This window comes from Macrobrachium nipponense, chromosome 27, assembly GCF_015104395.2.
Source record: "Macrobrachium nipponense isolate FS-2020 chromosome 27, ASM1510439v2, whole genome shotgun sequence".
In the NCBI taxonomy this organism is placed as follows: domain Eukaryota; kingdom Metazoa; phylum Arthropoda; class Malacostraca; order Decapoda; family Palaemonidae; genus Macrobrachium; species Macrobrachium nipponense.
Window position 1 is genome coordinate 67,205,974 of NC_087216.1, and position 25,486 is coordinate 67,231,459.

A 25,486-nucleotide genomic window follows, 5' to 3' on the forward strand; every position below is an offset into this window, starting at 1 on the left:
ACTAAATGAGAGAGAAAGAGAGAGAGTCATACACATTCTCTCACAGAATAAACGAGTCATTACTGTCTTCTTATCCTGTCAAAGAATATGTAATTTAGTAAGTTTAAACTATTAGTTCGTCTTATTTCTGATCTGCGCACGGTCTTCGTGGGTCCAATATTTGCCATATTTTAGCCGGAGGTCTCCAATCTTCATTTCTTGTAATATTTCTTATCTAATCTTATACTCTTATACTGACTTGCTTGTCTATACTTTGAGATACCCATTTTATATATATATACTATATATATATATATTATATATATATATATATATCTAATAAAAGGAGCCCATAAAAACAAACCAAAATAAAGAGAGAAAAGTACTATATTTCAGAGACTGCTGTCTCTCTCTTCAGGTATATGAATGAGAAAAGTTTACAGAAAAGGTGGAATTTATACCAAGAGATCCGTCCACAAGTAAGCCAATTTAGGTTGCCCCCCGCTGATAATCTTCCTGAAGCAGGTAATGAACATCTCAAAAGGAGCGTGGATTTCAGATATGATCGACGAGGTTTTCATCCAACCAATGCTTAAGAAGATTAAAGGAAGATTTTCAGCGGGGGTGACCTAAATTGGCTTACTTGTGGACGGATCTCTTGGTATAAATACCACCTTTTCTGTAAACTTTCTCATTCATATACCTGAAGAGAGAGACAGCAGTCTCTGAAATATAGTACTTTTTCTCTCTATATTTTGGTGTTTTTATGGGCCTCCTTTTATTAGATGGTATTCTGTTGTTACAGAACATTTTTGCCAGTCATAAATTATATTATATATATATATATATTATCTATATATATATATATATATATATTATATATATATATATATATATATATCTATATATATATATATTATATATATATAATATATATATATATAAATATATATATATATATATATTATATATAATATATATATATATATATATATATATATATATATATATATATATATATATATATATTATTATATATTGCTACTTTAAAAATGCATGTTTCCCCTCTTTGAAATGTCATGTAAGATTGTACAACATTTTTTTCAGATTCCTAGATAGCTTAAAGAATAGGATGTTTTAAAATGTGTGTTCAGATTTCGCATTGCATGTTGTAAAAGAATATATATATATTAACGTAGAATGTAAAAAGAGAGAGATCTTTGTCTTTTCGATCGACACTTTAAGGTTGGAGTGTCTGTGAGATCCGTTTGCTTTCCTAAATCTGTCAACGCATGTGATAGCGAGAGAATTGAGTCTTGCGTTGTTATCAAAACATGTCAATCTTAATTGTCGCCCAGCTTCCGTCTCGATCGAGTAGAGTACGTCTTTTTTTTAACAGACTTGTCTTGTACGTGTATGTCTTTGTCAAGTCCCACGTGGGAATTGCACATTTTGTATGTGAGATTGCATCAGATTTCAGAACTTTCTGGAAGCATTCGTGACAAGAACGTTTTGTATCATATCTGCCCTCTCCAGCTTCCGTAAAGGAAGAGATTTTATTCGATCATAGAACCTCGAGGCAGTTAGATCTCCCTCTCTCTCTCTCTCTCTCTCTCTTCTCTCTCTCTCTCTCTCTCGACATCGAGATTATATTAACGTAACGTAAATTGGTCACTCGTAACTTGTGAGAATATGTGAGAATTTCATATTTGATATTTCTTAGAGTTTATTTAGTGTTATTTGATTTCTTTTGTGGAATCTGAACAAACATTTCGTAAAGGCGCCTGGTTTTTGTGAAAGTGTAATATACAAGCTGCAGCAAGAGAGAAAGAAGTTGGTATACCAAAAAGGTAAAGTGTTATATTTTTATTAGTTGCAACTAATAACGGTTAGGTAATAACTAATAACGGATAGGAATTGTGTTTAACTAATAATGGATAGGGAGTGTGGTTAACTAATAATTGTTAGGAACTGTGGTTAACTAATAACTAATAACAGGTGTTTACGAAGGTTTGGTAAAAACGGATGTTTTGAGTGAAAACATTTACACTTTTACACATTGCTGATTTTTTTGTGTTTGTGATTGTTCCATTGTTTGTGCACTATTTCATTTTCTTATTGAAGTGTGTCTTTTTATTTTATATTTCATTTGCATTCACAATTTAATTGACTTAGTTATTTTCATTGCTTTATCATTGCACATTTAATTAAATTTAACACTTGTGAATTGATTTGCATTTACTTAGAATTCTTTTCAAGTTTTGTTGTTGTTTAGTACTTGTGAATTAATTTCTGATTTCAATTATTACTTGTGAATTAATTTCAAATTTTCAATTATTGCCTAACACTTTTGAATTTCAATTGAATTAATTTTCTTGAATTTTGTGATAAATCAATTTTGATTTAATTTTACTTAATTTGATTCAAGAATTAATTAAACTTTACTTTGTTTTCAAGTAACAGTAATTTTCCCTGATATTGTGAATTTCACTTATAAATTTTGAATTTAATAATAAATTTTTGTATTTAAAATTTTTATAAGTGTTTACTTTATCTTACACCAGTATAAATATATTTAATTATGATTATATTTATGTTAGGTAGAAACATAGAGTGGTAATTGATTTGCTTTCCTTCAATTTATTTGAAGTGACTTAGAACCAGGGAAGTACTTAGACTTTTGAAATCAGGGAAATACTTAGAGTTTTAAAGTTGTTGATGGAGTAATGCCCTTTGATTAATTTAATTACTTACAAGATTACCTCACACCTGTTTTGATGAACTTAGTCTGATTTTCTGCAATACTGGTAAGTGTTAAGGGATCACTGTTGCCTTAAGAGTATTCAGTCGTTTAAACGTGTTATGAGGGTTCAGGAGTCTGGCTTTTGTGAGGTAATAATTGATAAATGGTAACCAGATACTTGGCACTTCGTAACATTGTTTAATGGTGCCCAGAAACCCTGGAAAGCAGATTTCATTATCACTCTAGAATATATTGGTGGTGTTAGGGATATATTTTGTTAGGAGAATGACCATATAGTTTTTGTTTTGCATTTATTGTATTGAATTGTAAGTTGATAACTTAGAGGAAAATGGCTCAGTTCAATGTTCAGGAATTTTTAGCAGCCCCTTCCATCCAAGTTTTGTCTGAAACCACTCTGTCTAGAGCACAGTGGAGCGCTTTAGCAGAGGCATGTGGTGGTTATGTGTCTACTAGTATGGTAAAGGCACAAATAAGATGTATTGCTATGAGTCATTGATAAACTCTGGTAGAATAAACTGATGAAGATGAGTTAGAATTGGCTCAATTAGTTGTTGAAATGTAGCACGTGCTGATCTCATGAAAATAAGCAAGCAGAAAGAAAGAGAAAAGTGATGCAGAGTTAGAGCTTAGACGCATTGAAGCAGAAGAGAATTTGATTAAGCTAAAAATGCTTGCTGAAAGAGAGAGAATGCAAGCTGAAAGAGAGAGAATGCAAGCTGAAAGAGAGAGAATAGACAGGGAAAAACAAAAACAAAGAAAGAGAAAGAGAAGAAGAAAAAGCAGCAGAAGAGGAAAGAGAAAGGATAAAAGAGGAAAGAGAAATCGCAAGACATGAAAGTGAAATGGAATTAATAAGAGCTAGATCCACATTACCTGTAACACCGTCTAACCCTAACCAAGGTAATCAAGACCCTATATTTGATGTAGTGAGAGTACAGAAGTTAATCCCTAAGTTTACTGAAGAAGCTCCAGATGAGTTTTTTGATCACTTTGAGAAAGTGGCTTCAGGTATGGGATGGCCAGAGGATAAATGGTCAGTTTTGCTACAAAGTGTCTTAATTGGTAAAGGGAGAAGTGCTTATCTAGCCTTAACAGCTGATCAGTGTAAAGACTACAAGGTACTTAAACACAGTGTGCTACAAGCTTACCAGATGACCCCAGAGTACTACAATGAGAGATTCAGAAATTTAAGAAAAGATGAGAAGGGAACATTCTTAGATTATGCTTACAAAGTGAGAAGGTGTTTCAAACGTTGGGTAGAAGCTGCTAAAGTTAAAACTTTTGATGAGTTAGAAGAGTTACTTGTTTCTTGACAGTATCTTAAAGGGAATTCCTGAACATATAAGAGCCTATTTAAGAGAGAGAGAAGTGAAGAAACTTGACAAAGCTGCCACACTTAGTGAAGATTACAATATAATCAGTAGTAAACGTAATTACAATGTCAAGTACCAGAGTCAACAACGCCCAGGTTTTAAGTCTTTTCCAAATAACAGGAACAAATTTAATGGGAAACCTACCAGTGATACTACTAAGAGTACACAAGGTAATACAACTCAGCAAGCTAATGTGAAATCCTCATCCAGTTTTTCAAGACAGTTACAGAAACCTAATGTTGTCTGTTTCAAGTGTGGAAGCGTAGGACACTACAGTCAAGATTGTTACCGGAATCTACAGCAGTCAAAACCAGTTGGTCAAGTTGTAAAAGGTGAACAGGTGAAACAAACTACGAAGAGCAGTGTAGGAAAGAATCAGACTCCAGAAGAAGAAATGAAACGTAAACAAGCTGATGTTTAGCAACCAGTGGAAATGTTACCTCAAGCAGTGAGTGGCTTAGCAGTGTGGAGGCTTTTAAGCCATATATCTATGAGGGTATGCTGTCAACTCAAGAAGGAAGTATGCAGGTACCAGTCAAGATATTACGTGATACAGGAAGTAACCATAGCGTAGTAGTACGTGGTTCTCACCCTCAGTTGGAGAAGAGTCTCACAGGAGATTCAGTTATTTTGAAGGGTATAGGAGGAGAGGAAGTAACTCCTATATGCCGCTTACACCTGTCATGTGAATTGGTGACAGGGAATGTTGATTTTGCTGTAAAGGACTCACTGGCTGTAGAAGGTGTACATGTTCTGTTGGGGAATGGAAAGTTGGTGGTGTGGTGCCATTTATTCCTTGTCCTGTAGTGACAGACAAACCATTGAGGATTAGTCCTACAGTAGAGTTGGAGAAGAATAACCCCCACCTGTTTCCTAGTTGTGTATCTACCAGAAGTATGAAGAGGACTTCGACTGCAAATGAAGAAACTGAGGATTTACACACCCAAGAAGGATCAAGTGAAGGATCTTTGTGCTTAGAAGAATTATTCCAGGGAAGTGAAGTTTCCCATAGTGCTGACCAAGAAGAGATTTCCCAAGAAGATGAAGAAGACGACGATGACGAAGAAGAAGAACCTGATGTTCTGAAGAGACTCCGAGTAGTCAAGTGTTACTGAAGACAGTAGTGAAACTACAGTAGCTGAGTTATGCAGATATTGAGAATTCAACCCTTGAATTTGGTCAGTGGACAAGAGGAGAAGCTGATGGACTTGCAGAAGAAGGATGCATCGTTAACTGATTTGTTCTTCAGAGTTGTTGATCGGAGAAGAGATGCAACAAACTCTACCTGTTACTATCTGAAGGAAGGTTTGTGATGAGGAAGTATAGACCTACAAGATTGTGTGTATACCAGGAGATGCTGTATGGGGCGAATATCATCAAATTTTGATTCCATATCCGTTGAGAAAGCAAGTGGTTGCAGTAGCTCATGAGTCTGGACATATGGGAATCAGGAAGACTGTGGAGAAAATCATGAAATATTTTTTCTGTCCTGGACTTCACAAAGATGTTAGCAGGTTTTGTCGTGAGTGTCATACCTGCCAGATAGCTGGAAAACCGAATGAAACCATCAAGAAGCCCCCCTCCCCCCCTACAACCTATGGAAGTTAGATGAAAACCCTTTAGCAAAGTGATTATAGATATGGTTGGATCATTGCCGAAGACAAAGAAAGGAAATGAGTATTTGTTGACATTAATGTGTCCTGTGACAAGGCATCCAAAAGCAATCCCTGTTAGAACACATATCTGCCAAGATAGTTTGGTTGAAAAAACTTGTGGAGTTTTTTCTCAAAGTTTGGTATACCAGAAATAGTACAAAGTGACAGAGGGACAAACTTTACTTCAAAGTTATTCCAGGATGTGATGAATTTGTTAGAAGTGCAACAACAGTTATCCCCTGCCTATCATCCAGAAACTCAAGGTGCCTTGGAAAGGTTCCACCAGACATTGAAAAGTATGCTGACAAAGTATTGTTCTGAGTCAGGAAGAGAATGGGATGTTGGTTTACCATTAATGTTGTTTGAAATTAGGAATGCTTACCAAGAAAGTATGGGATGTTCACCTAATGAGATGATTTTTTGGAAGGAGAGTGAGAGGACCGTTGAAGATTCTTGCAGAAAATTGGGAAGAAAATCAAGAAGAAAGCCAAGGAGAGTATGTGAAGAATTTAAGGAAAGGGTTGAAAGAGATTAGAAAATTCTCTTTAGAAAACTTGAAAATGAGTCAAGAGAAAATGAAAAGGATATTTGATGCTAAGACTAAGCTAAGAAGTTTTAGTGTTGGTCAACAAGTGTTAGTGTTCTTACCTGTCAAGAGATTTCCCCTCACTAATAAATTTCAAGGTCCTTACAAGATAATTCAGAAGTTAAGTGATAGAACTTATGTGATTGAAAAACACCAGAAAGAAGAAGAAGACAAAGGAAGATACATGTGAACCTCTTGAAAAACCTTATTTCTCCAGAAACTAAAACTGAAACTGTGTCAGTAACCCAGACAATTTTATCTACAGAAGACGATGATGGCTACGAATTGGGAGCTGCAAGCAAGATGAATAATTCTTCAATTTTGGAAAATTTGGAGGATAAACTGAAACATCTGAGTGTTGAACAAGGTGAAGACTTAAGTGATGAAATTAGAAGTTTTCCAGAAATTTTTTCAGATGTGCCTAGATGTACTGATCTGACCAAGCATGTAATCAAGATGCAAGAAGATGGAAGACCTTTCAAGCAAAGAGCCTATCGCTTATCACCGTATCATCGAGATGTTTTGAAGAAAGAAGTTGAGTATTTGCTGCAACATGGATTAGCAGAACCCAGTTCAAGTCACTTCAGTTCTCCATGTGTGTTAGTGAAGAAACCAGATTGTTCCTTTAGGATGTGTACTGATTATAGGAAGCTGAATTCTATCAGTGTGGCTGATAATTATCCTTTGCCTCTTATAGATCAGTTACTTGATAATATTGGGCAAGCCAAGTTTTGTTTCCAAGAGAGACTTGTTGAAAGGATATTAGGACCTAGGAAAAGGAACAAGGGAGGTGATCCCCCCTTTTTTTACAAAGGAAAAAAAAGCACTAGGGGAAAAAAGGCGATCCCCTAGAAAAGGAACTAAGGATGGTGATCTCCTATTGAAAGGAACTAGGTACTAGAAAAGGTGATCTCTAGGGAAAAGGAACTAGGGAGGTGATCCCCTAGGAAAGGAACTAGGGAGGTGATCTCCTAGGAAAAGGCGGAACTAGGGAGGTGATCTCCTAGAAAAACGGAACCCCTAGGCGGGTGAAATCCCCGTAAAAAATAGGAAAAAGGAACCCCCATAAAGGAAGGAAGGTGATCCACTATGAAAAGGAAAAAAGGAACTAGGGAGGCGATCCCCCTTAAGTAAAAGGAACTAGGGAGGTGATCCCCTAGAAAAAGGAACAGGGAGGTGATCTCCTAAGGAAAGGAACTAGGGAGGTGACCCCGGCTAGGGTTTTTTTTTTTAATAAGGAAACTAGGGTGCGGATCCCCTATAAAAGGGAACTAGGGAGGTGAATCCCCTAGGAAAAGAACTTAGGGAAGGCTAATCCCCTAAGGAAAAGGAAACTAGGGAAGGTGGGATCCCCTAGGGAAAAAGGGAACTAGGGAAGGTGATCCCCTCCTAGGAAAAGGGAACCCCCTAAGGGAAAGGTTGGGATCCCTTAGGAAAAGGAAACTAAGGGAAGGTGGATCCCCTTAGGAAAAGGAACCTAGGGAGGTGATCCTAGGAAAAAGGAAAAACTTAGGGAGGTGTCTCCTAAAGGAAAAGGAAACTAGGGGAAGGGTGATCCCCTTGGAAAAGGAACTAGGGAGGTGATCCCCTAAGAAAAGGAACCAGGGGTGAAATCCCCCTATAAAAGGAACTAGGGAAGGTGTGGTAGGAAACGGAACTAAGGGAGGGTGATCCCCTTAGGGAAAAAGGAACTAGGGAGGTGACCCCCCTAGGAAAAGGAACTTAGGGAGCGATCCCCCCTAGGAAAGGAACTCGTAGGGTGATCCCCTAGGAAAAGGAATTAGGAGGGTGATCTCCTAGGAAAAGGAACTAGGGAGGTTGATCTCCTAGGAAAAAAGGAACTAGGGAGGGTTGATGAAGCCCTAAGGAAAAGGAACTGGGGAGGTGCTCCCCTAGAAAAAGGAACTAGGGAGGTATCCCCTCCTAGGAAAAAGGAACTAGGGTGAGGTGATCCCCCTCCCTAGGAAAAGGAACAAGGGTAGGGCGGATTCCCTAGGAAAAAGGAAACTATGAGGTGAAAATCTCCCTAGGAAAAAGGAAACCCCTAGGGAAAGGGTGGACTCCCCTAAGGGACCCCGGAAAACTAGGGAGGGTTCCCCTAGGAAAAGGAACTAGGGAGGTTGGGATCTCCTAGGAAAAGGAACTAGGGAGGTTGGAAATCCCCTAGGAAAGGAACATGGAGGCGGGTCCCCTAGGAAAGAAGGGAACCCTAGGGAAAAGGTCATCCCCTAGGAAAAGGAACTAGGAGGTGATTCTCCTAGGGAAAAGGAACTAGGGGGTGATCCCCTCCTATGGAAAGGAACTAGGGAGGTGATGACCTAGGAAAAGGAACTAGGGAGGTGATCCCCTAGGAAAAGGAACTAGGGAGGTGATCTCCTAGGAAAAGGAACTAGGGAGGATCCCCTAGAAAAGGGGGGGGGGGGGGGGGGGGGGAACTAGGGAGGTGACTCCTAGGAAAAGGAATAGGAGGTGATCTCCCTAGGAAAAGGCTAGGAGGTGATCCCCTAGGGAAAGGAACTAGTAGCAATCCCCTAGGAAAAGGAACTAGGGAGGTGATCCCCTAGGAAAAGGAACTAGGGAGGCAATCCCCAGGAAAAGGAACTAGGGAGGTGATCCCCTAGGAAAAGGACTAAGGAGGTGATCCCCTAGGAAAAGGAGCTAGGGAGGTGATCCCCTAGGAAAAGGAACTAGGGAGGTGATCCCCTAGGAAAAGGAACTAGGGAGGTGATCCCCTAGGAAAAGTAATTAGGGAGGTGATCCCCTAGGAAAAGGAACAAGGGAGTGACCTAGGAAAAGGACTAGGAGGCGATCCCCAGGAAAAGGACTGGAGGCGATCCCATAGGAAAAGGAACTAGGGTATGCGATCCCTTAGGAAAAGGAAACTAGGGAAAAGGCAATCTAGGAGGAATAGGGAGTGATCCCTAGGAAAAGGGACTAGGGAGGCAATCCCCAGGAAAAGGAACTAGGGAGGTGATCCCCTAGGAAAAGGAACTAGGGAGGTGATCTCCTAGGAAAAGGAACTAGGGAGGTGATCCCCTAGGAAAAGGAACTAGGGAGGTGATCCCCTAGGAAAAGGAACTAGGGAGGCGATCCCCTAGGAAAAGGAACTAGGGAGGCGATCCCCTAGGAAAAGGAACTAGGGAGGTGATCCCCTAGGAAAAGGAACTAGGGAGCAATCCCTTAGGAAAAGGAACTAGGGAGGTGATCCCCTAGGAAAAGGAACTAGGGAGGAGATCTCCTTGGAAAAGGAACTAGGGAGGTGATTCCCTAGGAAAAGGAACTAGGGAGGCGATCCCCTAGGAAAAGGAACTAGGGAGGAGATCTCCTAGGAAAAAGAACTTGGGAGGTGATCCCCTAGGAAAAGGAACTAGGGAGGCGATCCCCTAGGAAAAGGAACTAGGTAGGCGATCCCCTAGGAAATGGAACTAGGGAGGAGATCCCCTAGGAAAAGGAACTAGGGAGGCGATCCCCTAGGAAAAGGAACTAGGGAGGCGATCCCCTAGGAAAAGGAACTAGGGAGGTGATCCCCTAGGAAAAGGAACTAGGGAGGCAATCCCCTAGGAAAAGGAACTAGGGAGGCGATCCCCTAGGAAAAGGAACTAGGGAGGCAATCCCCTAGGAAAAGGAACTAGGGAGGCAATCCCCTAGGAAAAGGAACTAGGGAGGTGATCCCCTAGGAGGAAACTAGGGAGGCGATCCCCTAGGAAAAGGAACTAGGGAGGCGATACCCCTGGAAAAGGAATAGGGAGGCGACCCCTAGGGAGGAAATAGGAGGCAATCCCCTAGGAAAAGGAAACTAGGGAGGCAACCCCTAAGAAAGGAATAGGGAGGTGATCCCCTAGGAAAAGGAACTAGGGAGGCGATCCCCTAGGAAAAGGAACTAGGGAGGCGATACCCTAGGAAAAGGAACTAGGGAGGTGATCTCTAGGAAAAGGAACTAGGGAGGCAATCCCCTAGGAAAAGGAACTAGGGAGGTGATCTCCTAGGAAAAGGAACTAGGGAGGTGATCCCCTAGGAAAAGGAACTAGGGAGGTGATCCCCTAGGAAAAGGAACTAGGGAGGTGATCCCCTAGGAAAAGGAACTAGGGAGGTGATCCCTAGGAAAAGGAATAGGGAGGTGTCCCCTAGGGAAAAGGAACTAGATCCCTAGGAAAAGGAACTAGGGAGGTGATCCCCTAGGAAAGGAACTAGGGAGGCAACCCCTAGGAGGAACTAGGGAGGCAATCCCCTAGGAAAAGGAACTAGGGAGGTGATCTAGGAAAAGGAACTAGGGAGGCAATCCCCTAGGAAAAGGAACTAGGGAGGCAATCCCCTAGGAAAAGGAACTAGGGAGGTGATCCCCTAGGAAAAGGAACTAAGGAGGCAATCCCCTAGGAAAAGGAACTAGGGAGGCAATCCCCTAGGAAAAGGTACTAGGGAGGCAATCCCCTAGGAAAAGGAACTAGGGAGGCAATCCCCTAAGAAAAGGAACTAGGGAGGTGATCTCTTAGGAAAAGGAACTAGGGAGTTGGACCCATAAGAAAAAAAAAAGAGCTGGGAAAGTGAACCTGCAGAAAAGGGTTCCCCAGGAAGATCTAAAGAGTCAAACACCCAGTGACAAACACTAGGGAGACTATCTCCTAGCACAAAGCACAAAGAACTGGGGAGGTGACTCCGTAAGGAAAAAAACTGGGGAGGTGATTCCCTAGGAAGCAAAAAAAGGGGAGGCAATCCCGTAGGAGAAAAAAACTAGGGAGGTGATCCCTACGAAAAAGAACTATGGAGGTGATCCCACAGGGAAAAAGACTGGGCAGGTGATCCTCTAGGAAACAGAGCTGGGGAGACAAACCCCCAGGAAAAAGATTGGGAAGGTAAACTCTAAAGGCTTGGGAGGCAAGCATGAAAGGTGCTGCCTGCCATCGTCCCTGGCAGGTGAACCAGTCAGAAGTCTCTATCTGCTGGCAGCGTTCTTCCCATCACAACCATCCCCACTCTCCAACACTTGCATAGGTGCAACAGATATTGCACAATTCCCCCTGTACAAGCATTGGAGATTGGGCTGGTGGTACTGGAAAGATCACTGCCAGTGGATGAGGCTCCTGATTGGTTTGCTTGCTAATGGACAATTACTGCCAACACCTCCATGAAGCCCTGCACATCAGGAGAGAAGCCCAGTCTACATGTCATGCTGTGTAAGACACTTTTCCTCCAGATGTCGGTATGGATGGCACTGCCCACCAGCATCCCTGGTGAGGAAACCAGTCGGAAACCTCAATCCGCTGGCATCGATCTTCCCAGCACAACCATCCCCAACATGTTAATCTCCATTGCTCACAAGGGGGGGGGGGGGGTTGCAACCATCTGTTGCACTTATGCGAGCGCTGAAGATTGAGGGTGTGGTAGGGATGGTTCTGCTGGGAAGATTGCTACCAGTGGATGGAGGTTTCCAACTGGTTCCCTCACCAGGGATGCTGTCCGGCAGTGCCATCCATACCGACATCTGGAGGAAACGTCTCTTGCAAAGCATGACATGTAGACTGGGCTTCTCTCCTTCCTGATGTACAGGGCTTCATGGAGGTGTTGGCAGTAATTGTCCATTTGCATGCAAACCAATCAGGAGCCTCCGTCCACTGGCAGTGATCTTCCCAGTACCATCAGCCCAATCTCCAATGCTTGCACAGGGAGAATGGTGAAATTGTTGCACCTATGCAAGTGTTGGAGAGTGGGGGTGGTGGTGATGGAAAGATCGCTGTCAGCAGATAGAGATTCCTGACTAGTTCACCTGCCAGGGACAATGGCAGGCAGTGACTTTCATGCTTGCCTCCCAAGCTTTTGGAGCTTATCTTCCCAATCTTTTTCCTGGGGGTTTGTCTCCCCAGCTTTTTCCTAGCGGATGACCTGCCCAGTCTTTTTCCCTGTGGGAATCCTGCACATCAGGAGAGAAGCCCAATCTAAATGCTCTGCAGGAGAGAGACTTCCTCCAGACGTTGATATGGATGTCACTGCCTGCCAGCATCCCTGGTGAGGGAACCAATCAGGAACCCCCATCCACTGGCAGTGATCTTCCCAGCACAACCATCATCCCCACCACCTTAATCTCCAATGCTCACGGGGGATGGGGGGGATAGTGCAACCATCTGCTGCACCTATGTGAGCAACTGGAGATTGGGGGGAGCGGTAGGGGCAGTGGTGATAGGAAGACCACCACCAGTGGATGGAAGATCCCGATCAGTTCACTCGCCAGGGATGCTGGTGGGCAGAGCCATCCATACCGACGTCTGGAGGAAAACAGTCTCCAGCAAAGCATTTAGACTGGGCTTCTCTCTCCTGAATTGCAGGGCTACCTAGAGGAGTGGGCAGTAATCGTCACCCAGTTCTTTGTTCTGGGGGATCACCCCCCTAGCTCAGATTTTCTTGGGGAATCCTCATCTGAGCAATCTCATTAGGCTCCTTCATTATTCATCATTAGAGTCATCATCAGATTCCTCAACTGCATCGCTATCACATTCGTCTTGTGATTCTTCGTCAGTTTCATCACCTCCCTCAGAAGACTCTTCAAGACATTCCTCGCTAGGAATATCTTCCCATGCATCATCATCATCATCTTCATCATCAGCATCAAGTTCATCACCTTCCTCATCTGATTCTTCAAGATATTCCTCATTAGGAATATCTTCCCATGCATCATCTTCATCCTCGTCCTCCTCATCCTCCAATTCTTCATATGAATCGTCATCCTCCTCCTCCTCCAGTTGGCCAACACTTGATTCATTATCTAGATAATCACAATGGGAACATTCCATTAATGCTAAATTCCCTTCAACATCAGAATCATCTTCTGAATCAGATTCAGATTCGTCATCAGAATCATCCTCTGAATCAGATTCAGATTCGTCACCAGAATCAGATTCGTCATCAGAATCAGAATTATATTCAAAGTCACAATCACTTTCTGATTCATCTTCCTCATCATCATCTAACCATTCTGGTAGGTTAGGATTTTTAAATACCTCAGCGGCATACTCTTCAACAGCTTGCCTGGTGTTGTCATATTTTTTCCTCTCCTTTACATTACTTAATAAATCCTTAGCATAATTGATTTGAAGCATGAGTAAATGTGCTTTGTCTTTGTCAGTCTCTTTGCTCTTATCTGGGTGGCATTTTAGGGCACTCCTCCTGTAGGCAATTCTTATTTCATCCTGAGCAATATCTGTTTCAACACCTAGGACTTTGTAAGGGCAACCATATTGTTGCATTTTCTCCAGGTCTTCAGCCAGTGATACCAAGTATTCTCCCTTTTCATCCTCACCTTCTAATCTTGTAAACTCGTTAATAGCATCTGTGTGTCTTCCTAGTAATAAGAAGCATAAGCCTAGTCGTAACCGGCAGTCCTCTTGGTCCTCATCCACAGCAAGAACACTGAGGAAACATTCACATGCCTCTTGCAACTTTCCAAGACTGCACAAAATGTTTCCTTTAATTCTGGCCAAGTCAACAGATACCCAAGGATAGAGACATCCCAGAGACATGGCCACAGCAATATTTTCCAGGGCAGTGTCATAGTCCTTGGCATCAATCATCCCAGGAAGAGCTTCCCATAGCATCCTCTGCTCTACAAATTTTTGTGCTATTAATGCCCTTGGGTGATTTGGGCATATATCTAGCACCTGTGACAAAAGGTTTCTGGACTCCCAGAACTCCAAATTGCATGCACTTAGCAAAGCTGACTCTATTTTAATAATAATAGACTCCTTAAATTCTTTGGGAAGATCATTTAGCACATCCTGGGCCTCATCTGTCCTGGCTAGTGTCAACAAGCATCGTAACTCCTTGACCTGACACTCTAACTCGTTGCCAAACCGTTTTACAATTATTCTCAAGAGAGCAAGAGCAGAATCGAAATCTTTATCATCAATACATCGGTCAGCCTCAGATTTAAGCACTGCTCGATGATCAAGAGTTTCCATTTGGCTCAGCTTAAATTCTGCCTCTCTGAGCTTACCCTGTAGCTCCTGGGCCTTCTCTTCTGCCTTTTCAAACCTATCTTTTGCCTCTTTAAGCTGTCTTGATACTTCATCATATTCTTTCTGCAAAATCTGAATCTCATTCCTTGTGGGTCTGTCATCATGGCCTTGATCAGGAGTTTCACTACTCGTGTTGAGAAACACAACTCCACATCTGTGGGTCTCAATTTCAGAGTTCTGACCAGAAATTTTATTCTCTAGTTCTGGCAGAATTTCATCTCCACACATTAAAGCTTCTAACATATGGGTTAAATCGCCCCACTGCTTCATGTAATTCTTCCTCTCTTGTTGGGCCCTGTCATATTGTTCCCGTTTTCTTCTCTGCATGTAACCAAACATGTCATCATCTCTCTCTTTCCCCTGCTTCTTTTCTTCAGTAATGTTTTGCTGATTTTCATTTCCATGTTCGAGTGCAATGTGTTCGAGATGGAAATTCCTCTCAGCAATTCCATGCAGAAGTGCATTCAGCAAATATTTATCTTCATTCCTCAACACTTGTTCTTTTATCCTTTGCTGTTCTCGGGCACGTTCCTGCTCTTGAAGCAGATTCCTCACCAATTCTAGCAGTCTCTCTATTTCGTCGTCCTTTTTCTTCAGGTCCTCTTGATACTGCATCCTCATTTCATTATGCTCTTCCTCCTTCTCCTTGATAAACAGATGATTCTCCTTTAGCTGGTCTTCAGCAAGTTTGACATTACTTTTCATCTCCCTTATTCTGTTGACTGCCATTTCCACTTCCTTTTCACAGTCCTTCAGTTTTCCTCGAAGGTCCTCTTCACGATGCTTTGTCAACTCCACCTCTGTGTTAACTTCCTCAAACTTCTGCTGCCAGTAGAAACTTATTTCTACATGTTCTTCTGCCCTTTGCCTTAGCAGTTGTTGTTCTAACCCTGCTTCTCTCAGTGCATTTGCCCATTTTTGTTCCAATGCTTCATTTTCACCCTTCAGTCTCTTTACTTCAAGTAACAACTCTTTTACTTGACTGTTTCTATTCTCCAGTTGTTCCTTGATAAGGCTTGCTTTTCTTTCATTTCCTTTTGCTTCTATTAGAAAGCTTTCCATATCCTTTTCTCGTTGGAGAGCAACCTCGAGTTGCTCGTGAAGGCTTTCTATCACATCATCCTTCTGCTTGATCTCTCCTTCAAAGTAATCTTTCAGATTCTTCTCTTTTTCCCCTATGATGTGAAAGCAATGGCCGATCTCGTACTCTGCCTCTTCCAGTTCCGCCAACAGTGATTCCATCTGGATACCATCTTGTTTAATTGTCTTGGCCAACTGTTGGTTTTCGAGTTCCAGTCTATGTTTGACGCTCAACAGGTCTTCTATTTGGCAATCCCTCTGCTGGAGCCTTTCTTCCAGGGACAGCAAAGAACTCTTCATCTCAAGCTCTCGTGCTCTCCCGTCTTCCAGCAAAGCTGCCATCTCCTTCCCACGGCAGAGAGCACTTCCAAGTTCCTTGCTCATATCCTGTTTCTCCATTTCCAAGTCGTTTATCCTAGCGTCCATTTTCTGGACCACCTCTTTGTATTGGCAATCCCTCTGCTGGAGCCTTTCTTCCATGGACAGCAAAGAACTCTTCATTTCAAGCTCTCGTGCTCTTGCGTCTTCCAGCAGAGCCGCCATCTCCTTCCCACGGTGGAGAGCACTTCTAAGTTCCTCACTCATATCCTGTTTCTCCGTTTCCAAGTCGTTAATTCTATCGTCCATTTTATGGACCACCTCTTCGTATTCATCGGCAAATTTATTCCAGCGTTCTTCTGCTTCTTGTAGTTTTCTATCCTTCTCTTCCAATATTTTTCTCAGTGTCCTGTTTTCAGCATCCCCATCATCTTTTATCCTTTCCAAGTCGCGCTCAGTTTGTTCCAAAACTTTCCTCAGACGTCCATATTTCTTATAAGCGAAGAATCCAACAGAAGCCGCTGCAACACAACAAGTACCAATTGCTGCAGTGACTCCTGCGGCCAATCCAAAATCTATAATCGGTTTCTCCTTCGGTACTTTCGTCAAGACGATATCTAAGTCGAAATCCGATCCAGGTATAACGGTGTAGTAGGAAGCAACTTCCTCCAAATTATTCCTAGTAGTAGCTGGCCAGCAGCTAGCAACTAGTCCAAACAAAGTATTACAAAACAATTGATAAAATGTAGACATTTTTATTTGTGAAGATTACAGTACCGCGCACTTGGCCTATATTCGGAATCTGCCACATGAAGGAAGATGGCACTTCCGGCCTCGAACAAGTCTTCAGGATCCGGAGCAGGCTTCAGATTCCTGGCTCGTCTCCAAAAACGAGGCTTCCTCCTCTCTTGTGGATTCCCAGTGAGAGTCATGAATCATGGACTCGTCTGAACTTCGAAGTGTGTGAAATGTTTAGTAGATATTTAAAGTCAGAGCTGTTAGATTGGAAAAGCAAATATCCTCGAATTTTGCCATCCTTCACAGAAAAAAAATTCTCTTTAACTGAGGAGATACAAATATTGCTTACATTCGATTTAAAACGCAATCTACTAATACACACACATATACATATACATTATATATGCATTTATTATTTAAAACTGAGTTTATAATGTGATCATTTTATATATATATATATATATATATATATATATATATATATATATATATATATATGTACATAAATATAAATATATATATACATATATAATATATATAATATATATATATATATATATATATATATATATATATATATATATATATATATATATATATATATATATATATATATATATATATATATATATATATATATATATATATATATATATATATATATATATATATATATATATATATATATATATTATTCGAGCTACAAATGTCCTTTAACATCAAATTCGCTCTACCTCTGAATTAATATATTTTCATTTATGTAAACCAAAGGGGAATTTTTCAGTTGATAATGATTTCGTCCTCTCGTGGGTTAGAACCCACAAGAGGATGAAATTATTGTCAACGAAAAAATTCCCCTTCGATATATGAAAATATATTCATTCCAAGGTAGAGTGAATTAGATATTAAAGGACATTTGTAGCTCGAATATTGTATATGAATCACGGTGATGTGATAAATTATTCATATAGTTTTTTAAATATATATATGATATATATATATATATATATATATATATTATAATAATATAATATATATTAATATCTATATATATATATATATATATATATATATATATATATATATATATATATATATATATATATATCATTCATTCCTCATTTTAAACCATATTTTACCCCATGTTGCAATTCCTTATTCTTATATACCCTCCCACATTCTTATCCATTTCCGCACCAAAAACGTACCGAATAATACCCCCCCCCTCCCCTCCACTCCCCCCCCCCCCGCCCCCCGCCGGGGAGGAGGCAAGTCTACTATATACCCCACTAATGGCGTATTTACCTCTTCAATTTATTCCGCTTGCACGCGGAGGCAGCCATTATGAATGGCAATATTATTCACGCTTGCTTTATTGAATTCGACACGGCCCCTCAGAATGCGCTGGGCAATTTCGGCAATACTGGTTTCGTAAACACCCCCCCACCCCCCCCCCCACCCATCCCCACAACGTGTTTTATCTGCTTAAAATCTTTTTTTTTTTTTTTTTTTTTTTTTTTTGGTGGGGTGCGGGGAGGGGAGGGGAGGCTTGGTATTCAGAATTTGAGATCGAGAACGCGGTGATGATATTGGCAACAGGGGGAGTGGTATGTGCCAGTTACATTCATCTGTTATTGTTTCTCCTCTATTTGCATATCTGCAAAGACGAATCTGACGGCGAAGACGCTTCCATTTGCAATGCGAATTGGTTAGTTTAGTCACCAGCTTCAGTGTCTCCTACACTGACGTACCTCATTCCATAGGATTTTCAAGGGACATTCTTTACGCTTAATATATTATTCCAACATGAAAACAAAAGAGTTCGACTAGTTTTCTAAGAAAGAGAAGAAGAACAACAACAACTTATATGAGTCTAAGAAAGTGACAACACAGATAGGCCTATGGCGCCTTTATTTTCAAAAGAAACACCATCGAATAATGTTTAGCATTTCCTTACACGAAAGTTCCAATTATGACTTACCATAATGATGACGGTTAGGACATCTTCACAGTCTTCAGAGCGATGTCCTTTTCTCTGTCATTTCCCGAACAAATCAGCAGTTTTCTAGTCGCACAACGAACGGACAATGACGCACATCAATTATTAGCAAACCATTTCGTCCATACACATCACAAACAAGCAAAGAAAAACCGATTTTGACGCACCACACAAACATATAGAAAGTTACTCTCGATTCTGCATCCAACTTTCCCCTCGCGTAGCCGAAGACAACATCTTTGCGCAAACACTAAACAGGCTACTTTTTTTATTATTATTATTTTAACCGCTTCACAGCGACAGCTGAGGGAGTGAACACCCGGGAAGACGGCGACGACAAACGACAAAGTATCTGACACGATTTTCGCTGGCGTGTGCTCCCTCCCAGCAATTGAGCGCAATCACGCAGGCACGCGGCTTTTTCATCAACTTCATTGATGTAGTATACCTCTTCAAATGAGCAATGTCTCATTCATCTCATTCCCATACAGGCTTCTAATTCAGTGGCATCTATAGCTGAAGGCAATGAAGCTCCTCTCTAGTTAACAGATTCGTCTCCTATAATTTCTACATCGACTTCAGGTTAAAGTTTTAAGATATCTCCAAGTGACTTTATTGTTTTTTTTATTTACTATGATGTGATGACGTCATCTGCTATAACTATGTATTGAACAGACTATTCTTAATGCATAATAGAAATATAGATAAATGTCTCAGTAATCCATTTGTCTAGTAAGCTATTTACCCAAATCCTTCCATATCTTATACACACACACACACACACACACACACACACAAATAAAGGATTTGGTTTCATCAAGTCCCAGGAGAGATGCACTTCTACTTCAATTCTTATTCCATTGCTCCTCCTTTTCCTCGTCACCTTCAAAGTATTTTACTTGAGTATCTTAAAACGTCTTTCACTTTCTTACCACCTCCACTTCCTCACTCTTTGTTTATTTTCCTCTCGTGTCCTAAAACCGATTCTCTCAAATTATCTCTATTTACGTCTTCCACATCATCTATTAGCTCTTCCTCTAGGCAACCAGCCCCCCCCCCCCCCCCCCAATCAACACAAAACTTTCTATATTTTCCTGTCTTCTCATCATTACCAGTTCATTTATTGTAGACTCTAAACATTTCAGTTAAACTGAAACTCTGTAGCTGAAGTTCCAATAGTTATTAAAAAAAATCCTTTTAAAGTCTCATTAAAAACACCTTTTAAAGTTAGGGTTCGATGTATAAAGAGTTCTTTCCAATCTTATGTGCTAGTCATTTCTTTGCTGGAATACGATGTCTTGGGTCTTTATAAATATTACATTTATTTATCCGAAAAGTTATACAACATATTTGAAGAGGAATAATGTACGATTCGGACATATTATATATATATATATATATATATATATATATATATATATATATACATATATCATATACATATACATATACATATACTATACATATATATACACTACAATATGCACGTGATTTGTTTATTAGCTGAAGCCACAAAAATAAGCTTGAAAAGAGACGACAGAGTGCCAAGTACCTTCGTGTAAGTAACATATCTTTGAGTCATATTATATGTAATATATATATATAGTATATAATATATATATATATATATATATATAATGTAATATGTCTATCTATATATATATATATATATATATAATATATATATATATATATATATATATTATGCGCCATCTGACTCTTAACATTCTTTTTATACTTTTACTCTCAAATCTTCAAATTTCGTGTGTGTGTGTGTGTGCGTGTCGAAAACTCGATAAATTAAAGAGGAGTTTGAAGACATTAATCAAAGGTGTCCAGGAGAAGTTTATAAAACTCCCCAACAACAGAGAGTGTGTGTGTGTGTGTTTTGGTATACAAAGGCATCAGGTGGGAATAAAAAAAAATGTATGCTGTCAGATGCAGTAATAAATGGTTTAGTGTAGAGATGACAGCATCATGTGCAGGTATACAGATAATGGCCACAGTAACTAAGGCAAAATTCAGAAAGAAAAATGTGCCATACTAACAGACGGGAAAAGGTAGGCAATATCAATTAGTTGCTCTGCAGGGAAGTGAATGCAGAGAGGAAGGTGAATGAGCAAATGGATCTCTTGAATAAAATATGCAAATGGAGAAATGGTGTCCGAAGGGAAGTCAATCTTTGAGTGACGGATGAACATTTTAAAAATTTGCCGAGAGTCAAAGACAGAGAGAGAGAGACCAAGCTGAATGACACAAGAGCACAAATGGTTAGGTATTGGGCGAGTGGCAGTACAGGTGAAGCAAGAGAGGTAGAAAGTTGTGAGCAAAAGATTGGTAAGTGACTTGGAATGTCCAAGTAAGCCGGCGTAAAAGTACAAAGAGATTGCTCATTGATCAAATCTTCTTCAGGCGAGCGAAGTGTGAATGTTGAAAAGTGAACTTGGAATACAAACAGAAAATGAAAAAAAAGGTGAGAAATGTGGCGATACATAACTGACAGGTACTGCACCAGTCAAGCTTCCTACCTGAAACTGCCCTCGGCCAGCAATCTGGAGAAATATAAAAGTGATAAAAAGGTTAGCACAGATGAAAAGATAAAATGAGTGTGTACTAAGGTGACTTGGTCATGTGGAAAGAATGGAGGGCAAAAGGGAGGAGAAGAGAATAACCTAGAAAGGCTGGACAGGTGGTAAGAACGAAGTACTGGAAGGAAGTAGCTCATGTTGTGATTCATCCATGACTGAACAATAAAAGTAAGAGTTCCACTGATTGTTGCCTAGTCTTTTCTGCCTCAATGACCCAAAGCCCATTCAATTACCAAGACCTTAAGCTGCTAGGTTAGGTTGATTTATACCCTTATTTTTCATTCCTTTATTGTTCTAATTCAAACACAAAAATATTATTTTCCTCTTTGGTCCCTCAGTGTTCATTACATAAAGGAAAGGGGTGTAATGAATTAACCAAACATTTCTGTTATAAAATAGAAATGCTAGCAATTTTGTCATAATACATATTCACCATACTACTGTCATTAACATAACGCAGATGAAAAATTGTTTGTACAAAGAATAAATGATGAGAGGTATGTGGCCAAATGATCACATGAAAATTCAATCGGCCTACTTTTTGTGCTCTAAGGTGCACAAACTTCTTCGACATTTAAAGACAAGATAAACACAACTCTGATGTACAATTCTTGTTACATACTTATACAAAAGTCATCGTTCACAATACGATATCTCAAAATCCATTGTTTTGGCAAGAAGGGAAAGGAACAGTCAATCTAAGAATTGCAGATGTAGACAGCAAATTAACATCAATGGAGGGCTTATAAAATCATGCAGAAATCATGGATGAAGACCTCGACCGCACGAGAATTCGGTACCAACCGCATGAGATTTGAACAAAGTGGAGATAAATCATGAAATGCTTAGCCCACTTCAGGGAACTAGTCACAGAAATGTTAACGATGACCTTCACGACAAACTTCTTTTGTTGTTATCAAAATTGCAAAAAAAAAAAAAAAATCAAGTCTAGCACTCACCCCTCCACTCTTCCTACGTTGTCGATCATCTGTTGATTCACCTCGGTGGCTTCTGAACAGTTCCATGACCTTGGATATGGGCGTTGATCTGGGAGGAAAATGATACAAATACAATTAAATCAGAGCTCGAAAGACATTATGAAGTGATAAACTAGATGACTGTGATAAAAAAATCTTTTTCATGTAATTAATTGAATTTTTACCTGCTTTCCCGTGTGCGGTTTCGTAAGTGTAAGTTGGGATGGGGAGCTCCAGCGTGCCAGGTGTGATACACATCATCGCTAGGCTGGTCTACTCTTGGAGGAATAATGCTCCAAGGGTCTACTGGCGTGGCTTCGCCACTACGGCGGCCACCTCGATTGCTGCTACTAGGCGATACCAAAGTATGCTGGCGGGGTAAAAATGACCTTATAAAGTATAAATCTCCATTATTTGAAAATACAGTGGACTATATTCCTAGAATCTTCAAGTACAAAGGAGGTTTGGGAAAGACATCCACCGACCATTATAATATAAAAGTGGATAATTAGAACAAATCTATATTCACGACTGCACTGTACATTGGCAGCATCAGCATTAATTATACATTAATCAATATTACTTTCTGCTCATTTATTTACTTTTGTATATACATACCCCATATTACATTATGGTTTTCCTTCGATGTCTCAATAAGGGAGGGAAATCATTGATATACAGGTCCTGATTTTGCTAGTACTTTTGATATCATGGTTCCTCTCTAAAGTCCACGTTCACATTGTAGTCATTCTCGAAATACATTATGCTTATTGACATAAAGGGGGCATGCCATCAAGTATTTACCGTATAGACCAAGTTAATTTTGATTACCACTGATAACAAATGTTCTTTATAGTACTGCAACAGTCATCATTTTAACATTTCATTAGGGCTGAGTGACCTTGTGATGTTAAACTTTTATAAGAACCTAAGTATAATTTTTGGGGGAAAGTAGTTGGAACCAAGATGATTACTTTAGTCCTCAAATCTCGTAAAACAATCTGCAAAAATAAAGTAGAAAGAACAAACAAGGGCACTTGGTCCTTGAACCTGTAAGTTTGGGAAACAAACAGCTTCTGAAAGGAGAGCAATTAAGACCAGATTTGTATATAGAGGCTAAAAATATTGATAAAGAAGTAAAAATTTTATACACAGAGCATAGCTATCAGCCAGCCATTTCAACCTGAACATAGCACTTAAGATAGTGATACACTCCCTTTCATAAGAATGTATTTTAATAACAATTCAACCAAACTTGACAGTCTCTCACTGGTACCAGCATTGTACTCATACAGCCTTGTTACAGCTGTCCTTTGGCAAGAGAAATCTGACAGGACTAACAAAATCAATAAAATCAAACAAAGTAGGATGGGATGCTTGGTACTTTGAGCTACAAAACAAATACCTTGTAATTCTAAAGTCCCTTCTGAGCATTCAAATTAGTCAGGCTTGAGCAAAACAGTTGTAAATATGCAAAAATATCTACATTATATACTTGATTCACAAAATTATAAAGCAAGCTGGGACTACAGAAAAAGTAATAAGCATACCAAAGATTATGTCATGCAGAAGACATTCTGACAAGCAAAGGAGCTTCAATAAAAGTAACTCTCCCAAAGCAAAATTGGCCCTTAACAGAGACCTTGAAGAGAGGATTATTCTCCAAAAAATTGTGAAAAGATTTGTGAAGTTTTTGAAGACACAATGACAAGTCTAGCTCCCCACGATTTTCTCAGCCTATTTACTGTTATACTCTCTAGTCTGACTCTCCCATTTTGTCAGATGATAGCGCCATGAAATCTCTCTTCTTTATCAACATTCTAAAAGTTAAAATTGCTTCATACTTGAATATAACTATTCTCAAATGATGTCCATGCAACTCAAAGACTTTTTCTAATCAATTACCTGATATTCTCAAATCTAGATATACACATCATTTCCTCTAAAGCAGTGATTTTGAACTTTATGCCTTGCACCCCTCTGCAATATGTATAAATCCCCCTACCCCTGAAATTTTTGACAACTATAAACTGTCAACAATATGTTGTCTATTTCTATAATGTTCATAAACAAGAATTGAAGTGAAAAATTACTTAAATTTTGAATTTTTGGCATGTTATAGGATACCTAACTCCTACAATAATTCTGTAATACATGTGAGATAGGCAGCTCTCTTCCGCTACTATTTTTCACCACTCTTTAAGCGTGGGCTATATACGTATGGCATTCTGCTACCAATAACCAATACCAACAAACTCAAAAAATCTGAAGCGTAACTGATTCAACCTCTTGGATAAAATTGCCAACATTTGCAGCCGAGATAGAAGACCCCTAAATAAATGGATCAGTTTTCTTATTGAGGAAAAATACAAGAATTACTTTGCCTCTTAAGAACTGAATTCATGGTAGCGCATTAATACTAATAATACTATGGCTAAATAAACAAAATCTTCATGAAGTCTAGAATATGTTTTGCTTAAATACCATATGGTGTTACAATATTTAAAATAGACTATGGCTAAAACTGAGCAACAAAAGGTAGCCAAAAGGCCAAGCTGATGAACCTCAAAGCAAACAGCAAACTTAAAAATGAGCTAAGGGGTACCAACAACTCAGCAGAGTCACGACTGGTCACAGCAACAGTTTCTGGTGGCTTTGGTCAAGTCAATGTGCCAAACTGATGACTCTATGAAATGATAGTAGCCTTATTTTGCAAATCTGGACTTAACTGCTCTTACACCTAAACCTCATAGACCAACTGTAAAATATTATGCATTACAATATAAAGTACACTCATGACATAATATATTAGAATGTTCAGCTGCCAGTCAACAAAGATGCTATAAAAGAAAAATCTATTTTCAAACCAACACAGAATCCAGACAGACACAGTGACACTCAGACATGTTAGCTATCGAGCTGAAATAAAAATAAAAACAGTGGCAGCCTATGATAGAAATGCATGTGCACAATGCAGGCTTCCATATTCATTTCCTCGTGAAATTAAAAGTGGAACAGCCTTTACACAGACATTTCTGATTTGTGTAGCACTGAACATCCAGACACAATAACAACACATGCCTGTAAAAATAAATGTCAGAAAGTCTAAATAAATATCAACAACAAAATAACATGCTAAATAAAATCTAAAATGATTAACAGTACACTATAAATGCTAAATAGTAATGCTAAAGAACATATACGTACTTTTAAATCAAAATAGCAAATAATCAAACATACAACTTACAAAATTCATTTTCATAGCAAATATACACAGTACATTCATACAAATGAATCAAGCACGTACATCAATTGGAGATATGGTCGCTGGTTTGCAACATAGACCTAACAAGCACTTATAATTTAAGACTACAATAACAATATAAAAAAAATATACGTAGGTATATAATATATATATATATATAT